General features: G+C 41.6%; 1 long non-coding RNA gene across 1 annotated transcript in view; it reads left to right on the plus strand.

Moving 5' to 3' along the window:
• The window catches only part of LOC124283779, a 44,193-nt gene that overhangs the window by 24,248 nt on the left and 425 nt on the right, over positions 1–19,520 (plus strand). The window contains exon 3 of the long non-coding RNA XR_006900401.1: positions 1,767–1,850. This is a non-coding gene — a long non-coding RNA (uncharacterized LOC124283779). The remainder of the gene's footprint in view (positions 1–1,766; positions 1,851–19,520) is intronic.

Here is a 19,520-nt window from a genome sequence, read left to right on the forward strand (position 1 = left end):
TTGATTTAACCCTCACAGTAAAACTACCCACTTCATCGTCAATACATGCATCATAGTGGGTGGTTAGGGTTGTGTTATGTGCTATATACGATCATATTATTCAAGTCATTTATTAATATTAGAAATCGAACCCGGAATACCACGAGTACCGTACACAAAGCATTCACTAAACATTACGTCATGACATTTGTACTGTATATAAACCAATTTCTGAATGTGTACAGCTTCTTGAATAGTCATCCGTAACTGTCAATGATTATGAAAACACAATGATGATTTAATCGAAATGTTATGTTTCCGACTTCTCATTAAATTACGATTTCTTGAGCTTTAGGGGATTGAGTCACATCCGGGATTCGAACTCACTCTAACAGAGAGAGGTACCAAGTCGTCCTACTCAACCAGCGAGTCTACAACAAAGATGTACGACCGAGAACTGGTAATCAAGAGCCGTACTTTGTCTACCCCTCTGACAACTGTAAATACGGCTGTCATGGACGAAAGGTATGAAAACACGCTGCCATTGGGAAAATCGTAAAAGTTATATTGTCAACTTTGGATTGATATTTAATGGGTAAACGACACATTCTGGTGCTTCTGTGGGACTCATCCGAATACCATGTGACGACATTATGAATTGTGCATTCATGATCAAAAACAAATTAATAGTACATATTTCGTCTATCACATAAGTCGGATATTGTTCTTTTAAACTTTCACTGATGTGAAACAGTTGCAAAGTCATTTTTGTAAATACTCTCATTATATAACCTTCAGCGATCTTTTGAACAAAATCAACCATTTTTTCTGATTGAATGGTGTGCCCTTGGGACAAAAGCAGGGGTGGGTATTGCAGAGAAGTTTCATATTGCAATGCGAAAGCATGTATTGCGATATGTATTGCAATATATTGCAAGAAGTATTTTTAAACAAAAATACGTATAATCGAGTTTAATGCTTGATTTATAAAGCATGAACACAACAAAATCACCATGCTTGATTAAGCTTCAATAAAAACTTTTGATCATGACAACAACAAAAAATGTAAATAGTATTTGGCACAAATGAAACAAGGAAATATCCGAAGATTTCTGAGTGTTACGACGTTTTCCGAATGAAAGTCAAAATACTGGTTTTCGATCAACGTATCGCAATACGTATCGTTTTAATGTCTGAACCGGTAAATACCGGTAAACCGGTTTTATTGCGCAGCCCTAGACAAAAGTCTCATTCCAGATAGGTATGTAGACACCAACAGGACACAGCACTAAACCAGCTGTGGACGTGGAACGGGGACAAAGCTAGTTAAATACAGTGAATTGTCTCAGGCACAAATCCGATATTTTACTTGATGGACAGGACTTTGGTTTCAATTTGAGCCATCGATGTGTTATCGGTTCAGTTACAATGTGTGTGATGTTTATGACATTTTATTCTGAACATTTTAATTACACTTTAGACAGTATCACCTAAAACAACGGTTTTCTCTGCAGTGGACGTCATGTGGCCACAAGTGTAGACCGTCTCTCAACACTACACATGGTTGGCTAATCCACAAAATAGTGTGTTCAAGTATACATCCGCTAATCCACAAAATAGTGTGTTCAAGTACGCATACGATGGGCGATGATTGTGTACAAAGGGAGGTAACTCTTGGAGGTCTAGTCGATCACTCCCTTTCTTCCGTTTTAGGCAATGAAACATTATTCAACACACTACCAAACTAGAGTACTAAACAGGTCAAGCGTAAGTAAAACGGCCGCGAGTAGCTTAACGAGTCGGAGAGAGTGATTTATTTACTAAATGACCCCATGAAAATTCACTAGCCAGTCGGGCCAGTGACTGTAGAGGTTTTCTGGACTGACTGGAATTTTAGTAGCCACGAGCTAGCGGGCTAGTGGCTATTTCACATACTGTATAATAATGTGCAAATCTCCTAAGCACGGACAGAAGTGATTATCCTCTCACAAATGCTAAAATATGTCAATGACAATATAAATATTGACAAGCAATAACTTAGCAATGGCCATGAAATGCTTGCAAACGTTAACCTTAATAAGCATTGTAAACGTACGTCAAATTTTGTTGATAGATAATTTATTTTGGAAATATTTTTTCCCTTCACATGTCAAAATATGCACATGATAAAAAATGAAGCACCGATTGATCTTTATTTCTCTGTATCTTCAACTTTTTATAACATGACATGGATAATAGTTTGATAGGTGTCTGACAACCTACGAATACTTCTTCAGGGTTGATTTGGTTTTGTTTCCTGCTTCTACTCTCAGAATCGTTGAGTCTCCACCATACGATACCGTGACTAACTTTATGTGCATTGATGAACGCGAAGAGATATTCAAACATCACACATGTCAGCCAGTCTGACCATCGGACCCCGTTATTCCCGTGTTACCTGGTTGGTACAGATGGACCATCATGGACCATCAATTCCAACGACTCAACGAAAGACCAGTTTAAAGACAGAAAAAAGCAATATTGCCATATAACAGTCACAAAACACTTCCTTACATAATCAGTTTCCGTGTTTCAATTGTGTCACTTTCTGAACGAATCCAAATGTCTTTCGTCAGAATATAAAGTGATAGCATCCCCCACTCCATGTACATACCAGCATATTATTATGTAACTGATCGGTAAGCTAGGTCGGGAGGAACCGCTGTCTGAAGAGGCTCTACACTGTCTATAACGTCTGGGAAATCCCCATCTGACAGTCAAGGACTTTTGTCAACAAGGCACCGGTTTCTCAACAGAGTGTCCCAGAACGAGCCACTACACCGAGGTGTGAATGACATAATGAATGACAAGCAGCTGCTGGACATAGAACTTACCTTACCAGCTAACAAGCAATGTCTTTAACACTCTCGGTTAAGTGGGAATCCGCCCGTCTCATATACTACTCACACTTTGCTAAGGATCACAAAAATTCCCAATTTTACTTAAACATAGATTTACAATTTGAAATTGTATCCATTTAAAACTGGATAAATCATAATATTAGTAACCATTATTTAGGCAAACAGTCACTTTAATATAACCTTATGCACTTGATACATGAGTAATCATAAAAATGGTGTTCATGGCACCAATCAACCATTTTGCAAATCATGGAACGAGTCATTTACATGTACACAACACCTGTCAATAGCAGGTATGGGATCCACATGATGAAATGACATACTGAAAACTAGGATCCATACTTACAATAAGCTTAGATATTTAAACCAAATTTGACCCCACATAGTACATGTTGTGAATCAATGATTGGATCCTTAGCAAAGTGTGAATAGTATATATTATGGCCGATGCAATGCTGCCTTGACCAGTTGTGGTAAATCATGGACATTGTTGCTTTGTTTTTTCATAAATCTCAGATTGTCCGTCTCAATTACCCAGTGTGTTATACACCACTGAACCATTTCAGCGTATGTAAGAAACTGCCAACACATACAATTATCTCTTTTCGAAGGATAATTGACGATAGGAGAACCACTTATGACCACTTCACTTCAACTATACACACATTTTGTTCAAGAAATTGATCACACACTGTGTATAGGGAATCATTTCTCAATTATCAAGCTCAACAGACGTTACCTGTTGAATATATACAACCTGAATTAAGCATGCTTCACTTCTTAGGACAAATGTTTATATTTTCTGAACTCCGTTTCTGCAACAACACAACTTACTTGAAAACTCGTTGCCGACTTCTACCGCCATTTTATTCAGAATGTCCTTGATGGAGTCAAACTTTGAAGTATTCTTGTTTGAAGTTTTTGATGACTTTCTGCGTCCGTAGGCCGTAGTGGACACCGTCCGTTGCTATGTGACAGAATTTCTCCACCACGTGAGCTTGACCTATTGGGTCATACACCAGCTTCACCCTGCTCCAATCAAACTTTTGTAAAATTGAAATGATGAAACTGACCAGTGAGTTAAAATTCGGTCCAACTCGCGTCATTAAAGGGAACTGAAACAGTTTGGATAGAGCAAAATCTCGCGCCATTGCTCCAGCTGTTACCATAGGGATGTTCCAGTACCGTAGTTGCCTAGCAACCGGTGCGGCCGCGTAGTCACAACACGGACCGAAATATACATCCACCTGTCCATCAACGAACATGTTGATAGCTTCGTTCATTCCATGTGAAATTGAGCACTGGGAATCAGCATAGGTGATGCCAATCTTATGAAAGGGAAGTACCTGCTGTTTTATAAGTTCACTGTTGACAACTATCTCCAACGCCGGAGCTACTCGTGGTATTGAGAACAACCGGTTGTCGTTAGCAGGCAATAGACAAGCAATTTTAAGCGTCTTCTTCCCTTCAGCGTATGTGAAAAAGTGAAATACACAACCCATTAACAGGATCACAACCAAATGTGCATCCATGGTGATTGTGAAACAGGAAAATGTAGTATCCGAATATGTTCTGGAAAATCACAATATTTCACGTTAAAACCACGTGACTTCGAGATACCTCGTTTATCACAATAACCTAATTAATCCATCGGAATACCTCCCACATAAGTAATAATAGTGCAGCACGGTAGAGGAACGATGTTGGTGCAAAGTCGGTATGTTATACACTGTTTAGAAACAGTGGATGTCTGGTAACTGCATGAACTGGAAGTATATGGTGCTGGTAGAGTTGCACGTTCTATAACCAATCGTTGTGCTGTTATGTAGAAGAATCCCACTTATGAAAAGTCCATGTACCTATTGACGAGAGCCTTCCGCTAGGACACAGCTAACCACATCGCCTTTGAAGAAAGCGGCAGATAATTATATGAACATGATCACATGGGTCCGCGAATAATACAGATCCCGTTGTCCGTACACACGGTCATATATCCGTCAAAAGACATGAAAGGTAATTTCAATATAGCAGATTGTTGTGTATACAAGTTCTCGTCACGTTATCCGATTTGAAATTTCTCCGTTTTTAGCTATGCTCCATAGATAGAGACAGAAAGAGGGCCATATATCCTGGCATCATAATATTATGCATACAGAATTACAAATCTTCTTTAGAAGAAGACATCCAAAATCGAATATCCCCCGAGACGGGTGTCTACACAGTAAATCGAATTGGGGAGGTCACTGGGCTCCGTCTTGTTACTGTAATTCCCAATCTGAGATGTGCACCCAGTTTAGCCAGGGATCCACGTCCACCAGCTGGTGCAGCTATTTAAAATTAAAATTCTACAAACTTTGAATCCTGAATATTCAAAACTCACTCCGGTTGTAATTTTCAAACTTAAAATCAATCTCTAAGTTCAGATTACACATTTGTCAATATCCTCTGTAAGAGCAGAACAAATAGCACTTTTTTATCCACTTGAAGGAACTGAATATTTGAAAACAAACATCTCAGGACACAATTACACCGTTCGGGATATTAGCTGATAGTTTTGCAAACAGTGCACATCCCTCGCATTTCGTCGATACTGTTGAATACTTCCAATAAGAGAGTTTTTCCTGGCTGGAGCAACTCTGATCTTCACACCCAGAGGTTATCGATCAGAATGTACTGTTGAACGAATACACTTTCATATATGTATCTTAAAGTGAAAATCTCTCGGCGAAATTACGCGTATCCCACAGGATTCATATCACATATTGGCTCAGAATGCAAATACTAATATTCATCTGAAGACATAGCGGGGTGATATTTCCAATATTCTCCAATCTGACTGGCATATCCTGGGGGAAATACACCAAGGCAGAAAAAGCGAATACAGACAGATTATTCACTTGGAGTAATAAATAGTCCCATGATCTTAAACTAACACTTTCTCCCAGCTCGAGTGTCTTTGAACGTTGATAATGTGGCTGGGCTTCTTATTTGAAACCGTCGCTCCGGGTCATCGGAAAAGTGATGGTAGCGTCATAAAATATGGGAAACGGAACAGCATGTCTTGATGAGAGAGCTGAGTGGGGAAAAATGTTTTGTCAGCTTCAACAAAACAGGATAAGATTGCAAAACTCCTATTCCCAGAGCTCCGATTCTTTGAATGATAGGTCCGTATTACCACAAAACACGAGACACAAGCGTTCACTCCCGATCAGTACGTCTCGTGTTTTGCGTGAAAGGTGTTGTCGCAGAGGAGTGTTTATCGTCCATATTTTATATTTAACAGCGACAGTTATGGATATGAACAGTAATAAAGGCTAAATCCATTTTAAACCTGAACACCGTTTTAAATCATTTCCAGAAATTTTGTTTGCGGTAGTGACATACAGTCTTTCATTCTCGTGGTGTCACCAGCTCGTATGGCTGTTTCGTGAAGTTTTTAGGAGATGTTTCAGAAAGTTCCTGTTGATCTTTCAAACTTGACATTTCTTCATTTAAATCTTGTCAATTATTCTAACAGCAGAACATTTCAGAGCGTTTTCCCATGTATCCAGCGAGATTGAATGACGTTGTCACTTTGTCCACGTTTCAGGCCGAGGTATGTACAGTACTTTCAATCACGCGGTGTCAATAGCTCTCTGGTGCTATCATCCCCTCAAACAGGCGTTCCCCCGGGCCACTGGGCAATGAGGTCTCATTCACAGTCTCTCACTCGTCATTGAACATTCGCAAAATATCAATGTATATGCTTGTGGCCTCCAGCTATCCTCACACAGCCAATCAGACCGATCGTTGAGCGGTTATAAGCTTGTCATTAGCTGTCAATCAAATGTTCCTTTCGCGCCGTGAAATGCCATCAAAACAGCCAGTAGAAAAGTTCTCTAATAAACTAACACGAGGGTAATCCCGACGGATGAAATAGCCATGAATATTTATCGAAATGCCTCTGTGATTGGACTTTTGTACCTCTTGAAATGGATCCGTCTCACAGTCCAAATGGGAACCCTGAAAATAAAAAAAATAGTTATGTATATTATATATATTCATAACAGCACTATAAACTGGCCGCACTGTGTGAAAGTATGTTTGTGTTTTGACTTGTGTCACACTTTCACCCCGTCGTTCATTTAGCGTAAGTTTAAAGTTTGAGTTAGCATTTAACTTGTCAGGAACTTTGTTTTGTTTGTATATTGTTTAATGCCGCACTCAGCAATATTCCAGCTTTATGACGGCAGTCTGTAAATAATCGAGTCTGTACCAGACAATCCGGTGATCAACATCATGAGCATCGATCTGCGCAATTGGGATACGATGACCAACCAAGTCAACGCCTAATCCCGTTAGTCGCCTCTTACGACAAGCATGATTTGCTGAAGAAGATTCTAACCCGGATGTTCACGGGTTTGTCAAGAACTGGCCACCGTGCGGCTCGAAATGCTTCACAGTACAATACAAACACCTCGGTGCACCCCACCCGCCTGCTTTGCCAATCGCTACGCTACCATCGCATGCAATCGTTTAAAACTGAATGTAAACATAATCATGGATGATTGACCTATTGAGCACCACTCATGACACCTACCAATTCTTTATTGTTATTTCTGGAATATTGCTAAAAGCGGCGTAAAAGCAAACTCACTAATCCACGTCAAAAGCTTCTCAGACATCTAAATGTTACGGGCGTTTTTAGGGTAACGTTTCACATGAGTGTAGAATATTGAAACAACAGTGTTTAGTTTCAAACGTACGTTTGGGAAAACAGAAGAGAGACATATGTTTATTAAAGTGTAGATATAGAACACTTGAACCAATACGTCCACAACATGATACACTGATCAACTCACATAGTACAGTGATGGTTGTGTACAGCTGCAACTCGCGACACAGACGGACATGAGGTATTAGCTAAGCCGACAATCTCCAATTTCATAAAAAGAGAACAATAACTTTATTGATTGATTTTAGACAAATACTTCACGTTGAACCTGGGCGGTGGGGTAGCCTGGTGGTTAAAGCGTTCGCTCGTCGAATCGGAAGACCCGGCTTTCATTCCCAATATGGGTTCCCCGTCCCGCTATTGCTGGAATATTGCTAATAGCGGCGTAAAACCATACTCACTCACTCCACGCTGTACATATGTTAGAGAATGTCTCTGGTACTGTAGTCATTTTCTTATAAATATAGACGGACTGGACCTTGCATTGGATGGAAAGATTCAGTAGCGGGTATCTGAATACGGATCAACGGACGCGCTGATCGGTTCTGAATGTTGTCAGTCACAGGATTGTCTGGTCCACAGTCGATTATACATGCAGCCGTGATGTAGGTGGGATATTGCCGACTGCGGCTTAAAAACGACGTACATTCAATACATCTTCGTTTGTGAAGATATAAGTTGATTGTTGTTTAACGCCGCACTCAGCAATATTCCAGCTATATGGCGGCGGTTGGTAAATAATCGAATCTGGACCAAACAATCCAGTGATCAACAGCATGAACATCAATCTACGCAATTGGGATACGATGACATGTGTCAACCAAGTCAGCGAGCCCGAACGCCCGATCCCGTTAGTAGCCTCTTACGACAAGCATGGGTTAATGAAGACCAATTCTAACCCGAAGATAGTGACAGACGGCTGACTTTAAACGGTTTTTCAGCTGTTTACTGATAATATCGATGGAACAGAACCGAAGTATAAAATGATCATCACAATAATCACCACTAGAAACGCTCGTAAAATATTCAACATCGTTGAATGGGTTTCCAAGGACGCGACAGTGAGACGAGTGGGCGGCGGGTTCATTGAATGAACTAACGGTGATTTAAGATTTACTGGTTACACAAATGTGCATCGAACATGTTTCTTCCCTCTGTCACAACCTCGACGTGATGTTGAATACTTGTGAAAAGAGAGAAACCTGATGTATCACACCAGCGGGAGAAACACTCCACCATGTTCAGACTTTCAAGGAATAGACAAGTTCCTCCTCCTGAGTAGGACATCGCCCATCTCTGGTGAATAAAACATGCCTAATTTCACATTCGAACATTTATGAAACCATTTGAGATATACATACAACCATCCCTGCTGTGGTTTATGTCCTATGTCCGCACGAGTATAATTGATCACGAGTGAGTTAGTTTAGTTTTACGCCGCACTCAGCAATATTCCAGTTATATGGCGGCGGTCTGTAAATAATCGAGTCTGAACCAGACAATCCAGTGATCAACAGCATGAGCATCGATCTGAACCGATGACATGTTCAACCAAGTTAGCGAGCCTGACCACCCGATCCCGTTAGTCGCCTCTTACGACAAGCATGGGTTACTGAAGGCACATTCTAACCAGACAATCCTGTGATCAACATTATGAGCATCGATCTGTGCAATTGGGAACCGATGAATTGTGTCAGCCAAGCCAGCGAGCTGGACCACCCGTTAGCCGAGCCGTTAGTCGCCTCTTACGACAAGCATGGGTTACTGAAGATCAATTCTAACCCGTACCTTCACGGGTTCTTCATATCAAGAGCGGTGGGGTAGCCTAGTGGTTAAAGCATCTGCTCGTCACACTGAACACACGCGTTCCATTCACGAGTGACCTGAAGACACTTTGTTACATCCAAGTCCCGTTACTCACATTACATTGATTATTATGCAAGACTTCGATGTGTTAATTTATATATATTTCCCCACGTCCATAACTGACTGGAGATACCCAGTTTACACAAATTTCACCTCCAACAATATAGACACAAGAATGATGTATGTATATATATATAATTACTAACACACAACGTGGGAAAACATTTTCTACAGGATAGAAACAGAAGGTGGAATATGTTCAATAAACTGGTAATATGCTAGTTTTATGTGAATATGACATATATTCTAATCGTACATGTATATGCATATGTAATCGGTAATTTTCACAAACTCGTTCACGTAAAGTGATGCTATTGTATTAGGCAATATTATTAGACGGGTTCCGTGGTCTAGTTAAGAAAGTCACGCTAAGACGCTAACACATATATCTGTCTGTACCCTGCCTGTGGTTAAAGAAATAAAACACGGACAGTTTCTGGATGGGGGTGTTCATTTGAAAACTGCGACAGCGTATCTCTGTGGCAATGTTGACACTATGGCAGTGCTAGTATGAAGGGGCGGTGGCGTAGCCCAGTGGTTAAAGCGTTCGCTTGTCTCACCGAAGACCTGTGTTCGATTCCCTACACAGGTACAATGTGTGAAGCCCATTTCTCGTTTCCTCTTCCGATATATTGCTGGAATATTGCTTAAGGCGGCGTAAAACTAAACTCACTCACTATTAATATCTCATTTAAAAAGAAACAGATAAGAGAGTTCGTCTCAAAAGCAAAACCTGGACGGGTGTCGCAGACGATCGTTGGGGTCGGGCTTGGGGATAGAGATATCAGCTAAGATACGATAATCCTTTAGGGCAATTATACTGGGGAAGTACGTACACGGCATGTCATAACAATTTACAATTAACATCCAGTCCTGTCGATCTTCGCGATCGGGTGGTCATGCCACCTATATATTTTGAGACATTTAATACGATGCGTTTCTATGGTTATCAGGTATTAAACTATTTTACATATCTCAACATAAACTTTATGAAAGAAAGACACTTAAGCTGTTAATCAATAGATGAGGCATAGTCAACACACATGAAAAAGCACAAACTATCTTTGAGATGACCCCGTGGGCGCCTGTAGGCAGCACGTGCATTTTATGCCTGGTGAGTCGACGGTCCGTCGTCATACCTGGCTGAGCGACCTAATCTATTGTTTTCAGCAGCTATTGGTATTTTTCTAAGTTACTAGTGCCAACAGCGACACATCCACTCAAACATGTACCAACGTTGCCGTACAGGTACTATGAACGCCACATTCAACCCCATTTAACCTCACCTAACCCTATCTCATCTACGCGGTGATGCAATCACAGAATGGCCACTATTGAAGAATTTCATTGTTTGGAAAGTAAATTACTAACACATGTGTGGTGCACTCACTGAGTACTGGTTTCAGTATGACGTAAACCTAAACTCACTCACTCACTCTGGTTTCAGTATATGCTGCTTTATAACTGTATATATACTACCCGTCAGAGGTTTAGACTCACATAAAGCACCCACTATACGTTATGCATATATATATATGGTTACATCGAAGATGAATTTCTCCACTAACTTGTGGGAACCAACTGCAAACCTTATGCAGATGCATTGCAGGAGGATCATGAATCAAACTGCTAAAAGCATGTGCAAATATCGTGAAGAGCTTCGTTTTAGTGTAAAGCTTTGCTAAGAATTATCCAATTTTCACCGAGTTTCATCATATATTGAACCTATGACAATAACTTTTGCAATTCAACGTTACGAATTTGTTTTACAATACATCAGTTCATGTGTAAACAGTACCCTTAAACTGTATGGAATATTTTGCAAAATCTAGTTTAGATCAGTTGACTGAAGTATGTGGCTATATTTACACTTTTAATGGGTATATATACTGCTTTAACTGTATTCAACAACCCATTGCAGAGGCCATTAACTGAGATCGAGTGGTCTGACTTGGTTGACACATGTCATCGTATCCCAAGTACGTAGATCGATGCTCATGCATATGATCACTGAATTGTCTGGTCCAGATTGGATTATTTAAGGACCGCCGCCATAAAAGTGGTATATTGCTGAGAGCGGTATAATACGACAAACAAACAAAACAAACTTCAACAATATTTCAGTTGTAACGGGGTGTCAACTTAATGTTTAGCGAACGCCCACATCGAAATCGATACAGGCCTTAGACGTTTACAGCTGTGGTGAAACCAGCGGGTTCACATATGGCACAGACGATCTACAATCAGGGTAAGTCTGGGAATCGAACACATAGTCAGTGCACGTCTAAAGGGCCAATTTTACACAGCGAGTTTGGAAAGCGACTGGAAATATTAACACGTGTCATGGCACATTGGGTGACTTGTGGCGGTTGGATTCAGTGCTCCAAACCATGCTCACCTACACACGACCCGTAAAGATCCGGGTTAGAATATTGATCTTCAGTAACCCATGCTTGTCGTAAGAGGCGACTAACGGGATCGGGTGATCAGGCTCGCTGACATGGTTGACACATGTCATCGGTTCCCAATTGCGTAGATCGATGCTCATGCTGTTGAGCAGTGGATTGTCTGGTCCAGATTCGATTATTTACAGACCGCCGCCATATAGCTGTAATATTGCTGAGTGCGGCGTAAAACTAAACTCACTCACTCACCTATACACCGCGATGTTACTCACAATTGTTAAAGTGTCCTTACTCCGCGTGTTTTACGACACATGTGCTTTCGTTTACCCACTCCGATGTTAACTTTCATAGTGAGTGAGTGAGTATGATTTTACGCCGCTTTTAGCAATATTCCAGCAATATCACGATAGGGGACTCCAGCAATGGGCTTCACATACTTCACCCATGTGAGGAATCGAACCCGGGCCTTCGTCGTGGCGAACAAACGCTTTAATCTCTAGGCTACCCCACCGCCCCGTTAACAGATGCCTTTCAATGTTATTTCTTTGGTTCTTTTGTTGAACACCTAACTCGACAACACACAAGCTATAGCTACATCAGGGCGCTCTGTAAGAACTCTCGCATGCGTCAGACACTACCGTGATTGACATCATGAGCAAAATTGTCCCTACCCTCGCATGACTGTGCGTTAAATGTTTCAAACTGACGAACATTGAGAATATCTAAAGTCTGAACGTACTGACTTTTATCGTCAAATGTTGATAAAACATGACATAATTGTTTCGATACAAAATTTATGCTATAATTGGTTTGAAAAAAAAGAAACGGACAAAATGTATTTTCTAACATAAACCGCCACACGCGATTGTTTAGCTGAGATTGTTGATGTCATAGTCGCGAGACCACCCTCGGCTAATGATGAATCACGTGGCATTGTTATGTACACGGCGCCCACTTGTTAATATCACCATCAATCACGTCACGAGCTGTCATCGCAGCTTTCACGCAACACAGCTGACATGCCTGTTGCTCATTTCAGGTGATCTGATCTGTCTTCCAGTTAACGATCCCTACGTATATTCAGAGATAACAAATCGACAGGGTGCCGGTATCGAGGCGGACGTGGTTCATCATCAGAGTTTAATAACAGCTATTTTCTGTCTGATCAGACAGCCGCATTGCCAGAGCCCTTTGAGCACTATAATCGCTTGTCAATACCTGTTTGGGGCACAGTCGACATCAGGATTTGATTTACTGTCTGACGTCAATTATTACTTCAAATAATGTCTTTAAACAAGGGTAAAGGAGGCTTAGTTAATGTCATCATATATTGATATTTTCAAATGGATACGTCTTAAGTTGGTGATGTAATATCCAAAACAATGAACTTTATTGGTGCTTAGTCACTCATAGACTAACGCTTAGTCCCTGACTGACTGAGTTTGGTTTTACGCCGCTTTTAGCAATATTCCAGCAACATCACGGCGGGGGGACACCAGAATTTGGCTTCCACATACGCCCATGTGGGGATTCGAACCCGGGTCTTCGGCGTGACGAGCGGACGCTTTAACCACTAGGCTACCCCACCGCATATATACATATACATGATGCAATCAACAAGTCGATCAATTTTCAATTGCAATACAACGAGGTACAGGATCGCTTGCCCCTTTGTTTACTTACAAATATATACACCTGTTACAGAAGAATATGTTGGTTATGGAGCTGATACTACCTTGAATATAGTGCAGGGTTATCTACACAACAACGAAGTCATAACTGTAATCTGGAAATCCCTTAATCCGAAACGTGTAATTACTTGAAGGAAACCTACATTTTACCTATAATATCGTGAATAGGGCATTCTTCATTAAATGGGCATCAAATGAAATAATTCCGAAATAAATATGAAACATTTAACTATTGTGATAATAGACAACCTGTTTTTGTTGCACTTCATGAGGATTTGTTAAATATTGTATTAAGATAAAAAAATTACAAATGGCGGTTTCGCAGACACATTAAGGTAATATGTTAGCTACCTATTTGCAATTGCTTACGGATTAAAAGAAAACAGTTGTTACAGGTTAATTACATAAGTATAGTAGTAGTATCGATTCTGACAGAGATAACACTATGTGAACAAGATGTCATTAATGCATTCTGTTTGGCGTTTGTATACAACAACGACATTGGGTTGCTGTATATAACAATACATTGTAATGGAAGAGTGGTGCCAAACAGTTACTCTGTTAATTGTTACCACACGGTAACACGGTGTTCATGACAATGCTGACTTGGCACTATGATTCTGTACAATAAAGGGTGACATTTAAACTGCTGTAAATAAACTCACGTGGTGATGTTTCCGTACTACCTACCAGTACTATGATCCGCTCTCCAGTGAAATGAACACGTACATCCGACAGATATATTAAGATATACTGCGATAGATATTCCTCGGTGTCACGTATATTCCATGTGGTCATCAAAGTACCGTTAGGTATAACGGTAAACACATAACGACCGTGGAGCTTATTCCCTAATCTAGGATGGTTAATTTGGCCTTCGACGTCCTTCCAGTTACCACCTGTTGCTCCTGATTACATCAACACTTGAGCATCACAGCACGAATGTTGTCAATGATCGCCCTCCGTAGAAACCGATTGGACGACCACTGACCGACTGACCGGTCCACTGTGCTGCTTCAGTTCTGGACACAGCACTGTCCAGTTATTGATAAATCACACGGCCTGCCAGTTCACACGAGATGCATAGAATGACCATACAGATCTCAGCCTGGCACTGAGACTCATCAGCTGGGTCCGTCCTGACTGGGTGCACTACGTCCGGCAGTGTTCCTCGGCCCGGATCAGCACGCTCGAGGTTTATATTGCCACCGTATTGGAATCAAGCCACGCCGCGGGTGACCTGATCAGTGGTGTTTTTTCCCGGCTCAGTTATGACTGATGGGGAAGTGACCAAGACGACAGCTGATGGGTGGGTTTGAACGTCAACTAGTGGTGCAAAGACTTCGATAGTTTGTGATCGTGTTGGTGTCTTGTATAAATTGGACGTACTGGTTTAGTCTGGGAGCGCGGTGTGTTTAGTATACGTCAGTAAATTATTCTCGTGGAGATTTGGTTATCGTTCGAATTCAAGTAAGTAATGATAACTGCCTTGGAGAACGACGCCGCCATCAAATACGAATTAAATGCTTATATTGCAATGTTTTCATTTTAATTAAAAGCCATATTTTTAAATTTGTTTCTTTTTTAAAAGAAAACCATTTAGACTTGTATAAATATTGCCTCAGGTATAATGTAAAACAAATCAAGAATTCATACCTATGATTTTAATTTGTTACTTACGAATATATACTGCTGTCGGCGATGAGGAATCCTTGTCCTTGCTCTTATTCCTCACCCCCTACCCCATCTCTCTCTGTGCATTTCTCCCTCCCTATCTCGTTCTCTCTCTCTATATGTCTGTATCTCTCTTTCTCTCTCTCCCTCACTGTATGCCTCTCTATCTACCCATATCTATCTGTGCCTTTTTTTTCTATTTCCATCTCTCTCCATCTCTCTCTCTATCTCTCTCCTTCTCTCTCTCTCGTTATCCCCTTCCTCTCTCTCGCTATCTCCCTCCCACCCCACCCTCTCTCTCCCTCTCCCACTCTCTCTCCTTCCCTTTTCTCTCTCTCCCTCAGCAATAACGCACAAACACACTGATAATCCTCGTTAACTTCCATTCAGGCATGATTCATTCCTCCGTCTCGGTGGCGACGCGAGAGGGTGAAATCCGAGTAATCTATGTGCTGGGCACCCCTGATCCTCGTTAATCCTCTGGGATTTGTGGCTCTTAGATCATGTGTGTTTAACCGTCGTCATCTGTCTTATGTTTTCAACCGCCTGTGCTTAATTTACCCCAAGCACCATGAATAATTGCGCGAGTGATATATTTCTCAATGCAAACAAGGAAGGTGCAATCAATTCAGGTTTGCTAAAGCCGTGTAACACTGGGACCACTGACGTGTTAGTTTTTTTCAGCATTGTTTTGTGTTGGAAAGAAAATACATCTTGGAAGACACTGTGGACTGTTGTACAATACATTGCATGTGAGGCTTGTGTATGGAAGAAGTGCTGCATGCCTTAGGCGGAATTTCCTTGATTAAACGGACCAATCCAAGGTTCATAATTCGGGGGGTCGAGGGGTTTTAATCTATTTCAGTGTATCGTATTTTAGTGTATTTTAGCGGATCTCGCTGGCTAGGGGAAGCAACTCATGGTAGTTTATTCTTCACTTACCTCAAGGCTAACGTTGGGACCCGTGAAGATCCGGGTTAGTATTGATATTCAGTAACCCATGCTTGTCGTAAGAGGCGACTAACGGGATCGGGTGGTCAGGCTCGCTGGCTTGGTTGACACATGACGCATCGATGCTCATGCTGCTGATCACTGTATTGTCTGGTTCAGAATCGATTATTTACAGACCGCCGCCATATAGCTGTAATATTGCTGAGTGCGGCGTAAAACTAAACTCACTCACTCACTCATGGTTGATTTGGAATCCAGACAAGACAGATCGGAACCGACAAACAAGTGGTTGATAGTATGAACATGTCTGGGAACAATGGCGCACACAACCGACTATGTCGGACAAGGACATGTTTAGCAATGCCATGTTTACATTCGTGAAAGGATCCACACAGCGTCATTCCCTTCCGAAAGGCAGTGAGTGAGATTGGTACTATAACACCTCTTTGAACACTTTGTTAGAATATTCCAGCATTTCAGCTAACACTAAGAGGAACGCAAAAGGGTATTTTACTGTAAAACATTGAATCATAAACAGGACGAATCTCGGATTCTGCCAGGTCAAACGGACGCAACTCACAACTACGAATTGCCGCCCCATAGTCCAATTCCACTATTAGATATTGTAGATTATTTTTCTTTGAGTCTCCCAAATGGAACAAAACAACATAATATTGTTACCCAAGACTATAATAAGGATATTGTTTCTGATGGTCCGTTTGCTGCTTGCTGTATGGTTTAATCAGAAACTTGCAATATGTGGCTGCGACTGATCAATTGAGAATGTATATGGTGCAGGATGATCCAGGCGCCTGTGCCCATACAGGCTCTGGGGACATGCGCTGGGCTGGGTGGTGAATGTTGACACGTCGGAAGAGAGATGTAATTAGTTGATGAGTGAGAGAACACGTTTGAGAATATTTTTGCATGTTGAGCTCGCGTCTGACTAAGGATAGGTCTTGGCGGAACAATTTACTGGTATTATAACGCAAAATTTTACTGGCATTATACCACAACAGTGTACTGGCATTATAAAAAAACTCAAGCGAGTGAGTGAGTGAGTGCATATGGCTTTACGACGTTTTTAGAAATTGTCCAATAATATTACGGCGGGGACCACCAAAGAGGGGTTTCACAGATTCTACCCATGTTGGTTTCGGGTTATTGCCATTGCGAACGCATTAGCCACTAGGCTATAGCCCTCCTCCCAAAAGAATCACCAGCTGAAAAACATAGAACTACTATTACGAAAAAATAGGTAATCACGAGAAAGTTGTTATCTTTGGATTAACAAGAAAAGTGAGTGAGACAACAAAGACAACAAAGATGCAGGCTAAACAATGGAAGCCAGCAGTTAGCTGGTGTTAATGTGTCATTGACAAAGGACAACTGGAAGCCGGCACTGAACAGTTCATTAGCGCTGAATAGAAGCCAATTCTTTACAGTTAAATAGTGTTGACAGGTGATGAACAATGGACAGCTAGAAGCCGGGATTAAATTAAATGGATAAGGGAAGATGGGAGGTACATAGAAATAGATAAACCCTATGTTGCGTGAAAATCAAAGGTACTATAACATCTTCAATACATGGAGAAGCTTACATACCCACACCAAACACCCATCATTAACACAATATACGAGTGAGTGAGGTTAGTTTTACCCCGCACTCAGCAATATTCCAACTACATGGCGGCGGTCTGTAAATAATCGAGTCTGAACCAGACAATCCAGTGATCAACAGCATAAGCGTAGATCTGCGCAATGGGAACCGATGACATGTCAACCAAGTCAGCGAGCCTGACCACCCGATCCCCTTAGTCGCCTCTTACGACAAGCATGGGTGACTGAAGGTTCATTCTAACCCGGACCTTCACGGGTCCACACAATATACGATGAAAGTGTATGCTGAAAATATACTGAAAAACAAACACAATATTAACGAGCATGATGATACTGAACAGACCGCCCCGTCGGACAGCGATGAGAGGAAGGCATTGCGATGACTGGACCGTGATATGTTCTGTTTAACGACCCGCTGACATTATCATCAATTAATGAATGAGAGAAGCGAAAATGAGAACGCGTGCACTCGCACACCCTGCATTCGCCCTTGACATCCTTGTACTTGACGGCTTTACATGACGGCGCCTTCGTGGGATGACCATTAGAGGAAAATACAGTGGACATGTCTTAAGTGACATTATTTGTATTTTGGTAGATATAGTTACAGGTTACTACACTTCTTGGTTCAGGCAATTTAGAGAACCTGAATCGTCTTGGCGCAACGATGAGAATCAGCGAGGAACTATTGTCACTTGAAAAAGTGAAACGAAGCTATCGGGAAGATGTCCCAAGTGAGTGAGTGAGTGAGTGAGTGAGTGAGTGAGTGAGTGAGTGAGTGAGTGGTGAGTGGGTGAGTGGGTGGGTGGGTTGGTGGGTGGGTGGGTGGGTGGGTGAGTGAGTGAGTGAGTGAGTGAGTGAGTGAGTGAGTGAGTGAGTGAGTGAGTGAGTGAGCGAGCGAGCGACATTATTAAAGTGTCCTTACTCGACATCTATTGCTGCACACGTGCTTTCGTTTACCCACTGAGACGGTTAACTTCTAGTGTGAGTGAGTGAGTGAGTGAGTATAGTTATACACCGCTTGTAGCAATGTTCCAGCAATATCACGGCGGGGGACACCAGAAATGGGTAGCCATGTGGGGTCTTCGGCGTGACGAGTGAACGCTTTAACCATTAGGCTACCCCCACCGCCCAGGACTTCATAACTCTCACAAACGTAGCTAATATGTTAAGGGTTTTACAGAGAGATGTCAACTAGTCGTATATCCACAGACATGATATTTAATACTAGTACTCCTTGTTTATCTTTGAAAGTGCGATGTCTTGTCCAACCACATCAGATAAACGTTTTTCGTTTCATCCATATCATCACGAAGATCGGGTTTGCAGCGCTGACGTCGACGTAAAGGGTCCTGTAGATGACGAGGTGATTACCGTCGCCCCTGTAATGAGTACTTCTTGGCTATACTTAGATGGCAGTCGTTACCCGAATCCGTTTGTCGTCATGCATATCCTGTGATCCATCCGTTGCCATGGCATTTGCGAAACGCACGCCAGCTGATGTCGTTTGACGAATAATGCCGAAAACAAGCCGCTGTCGTAAGACGAAAGTTGAACAGTAACTCTGGGTGAGTAAACGTTTTGAATAAACACAAAGAATGTAGACTGGGTATATAGATTTGATATTGTTTTTTTGATGCCGTACTCAAACACTGGATGT

Source organism: Haliotis rubra, unplaced genomic scaffold, assembly GCF_003918875.1.
Source record: "Haliotis rubra isolate DU_JTF1 unplaced genomic scaffold, ASM391887v1 Scf320, whole genome shotgun sequence".
Classification (NCBI taxonomy): domain Eukaryota; kingdom Metazoa; phylum Mollusca; class Gastropoda; order Lepetellida; family Haliotidae; genus Haliotis; species Haliotis rubra.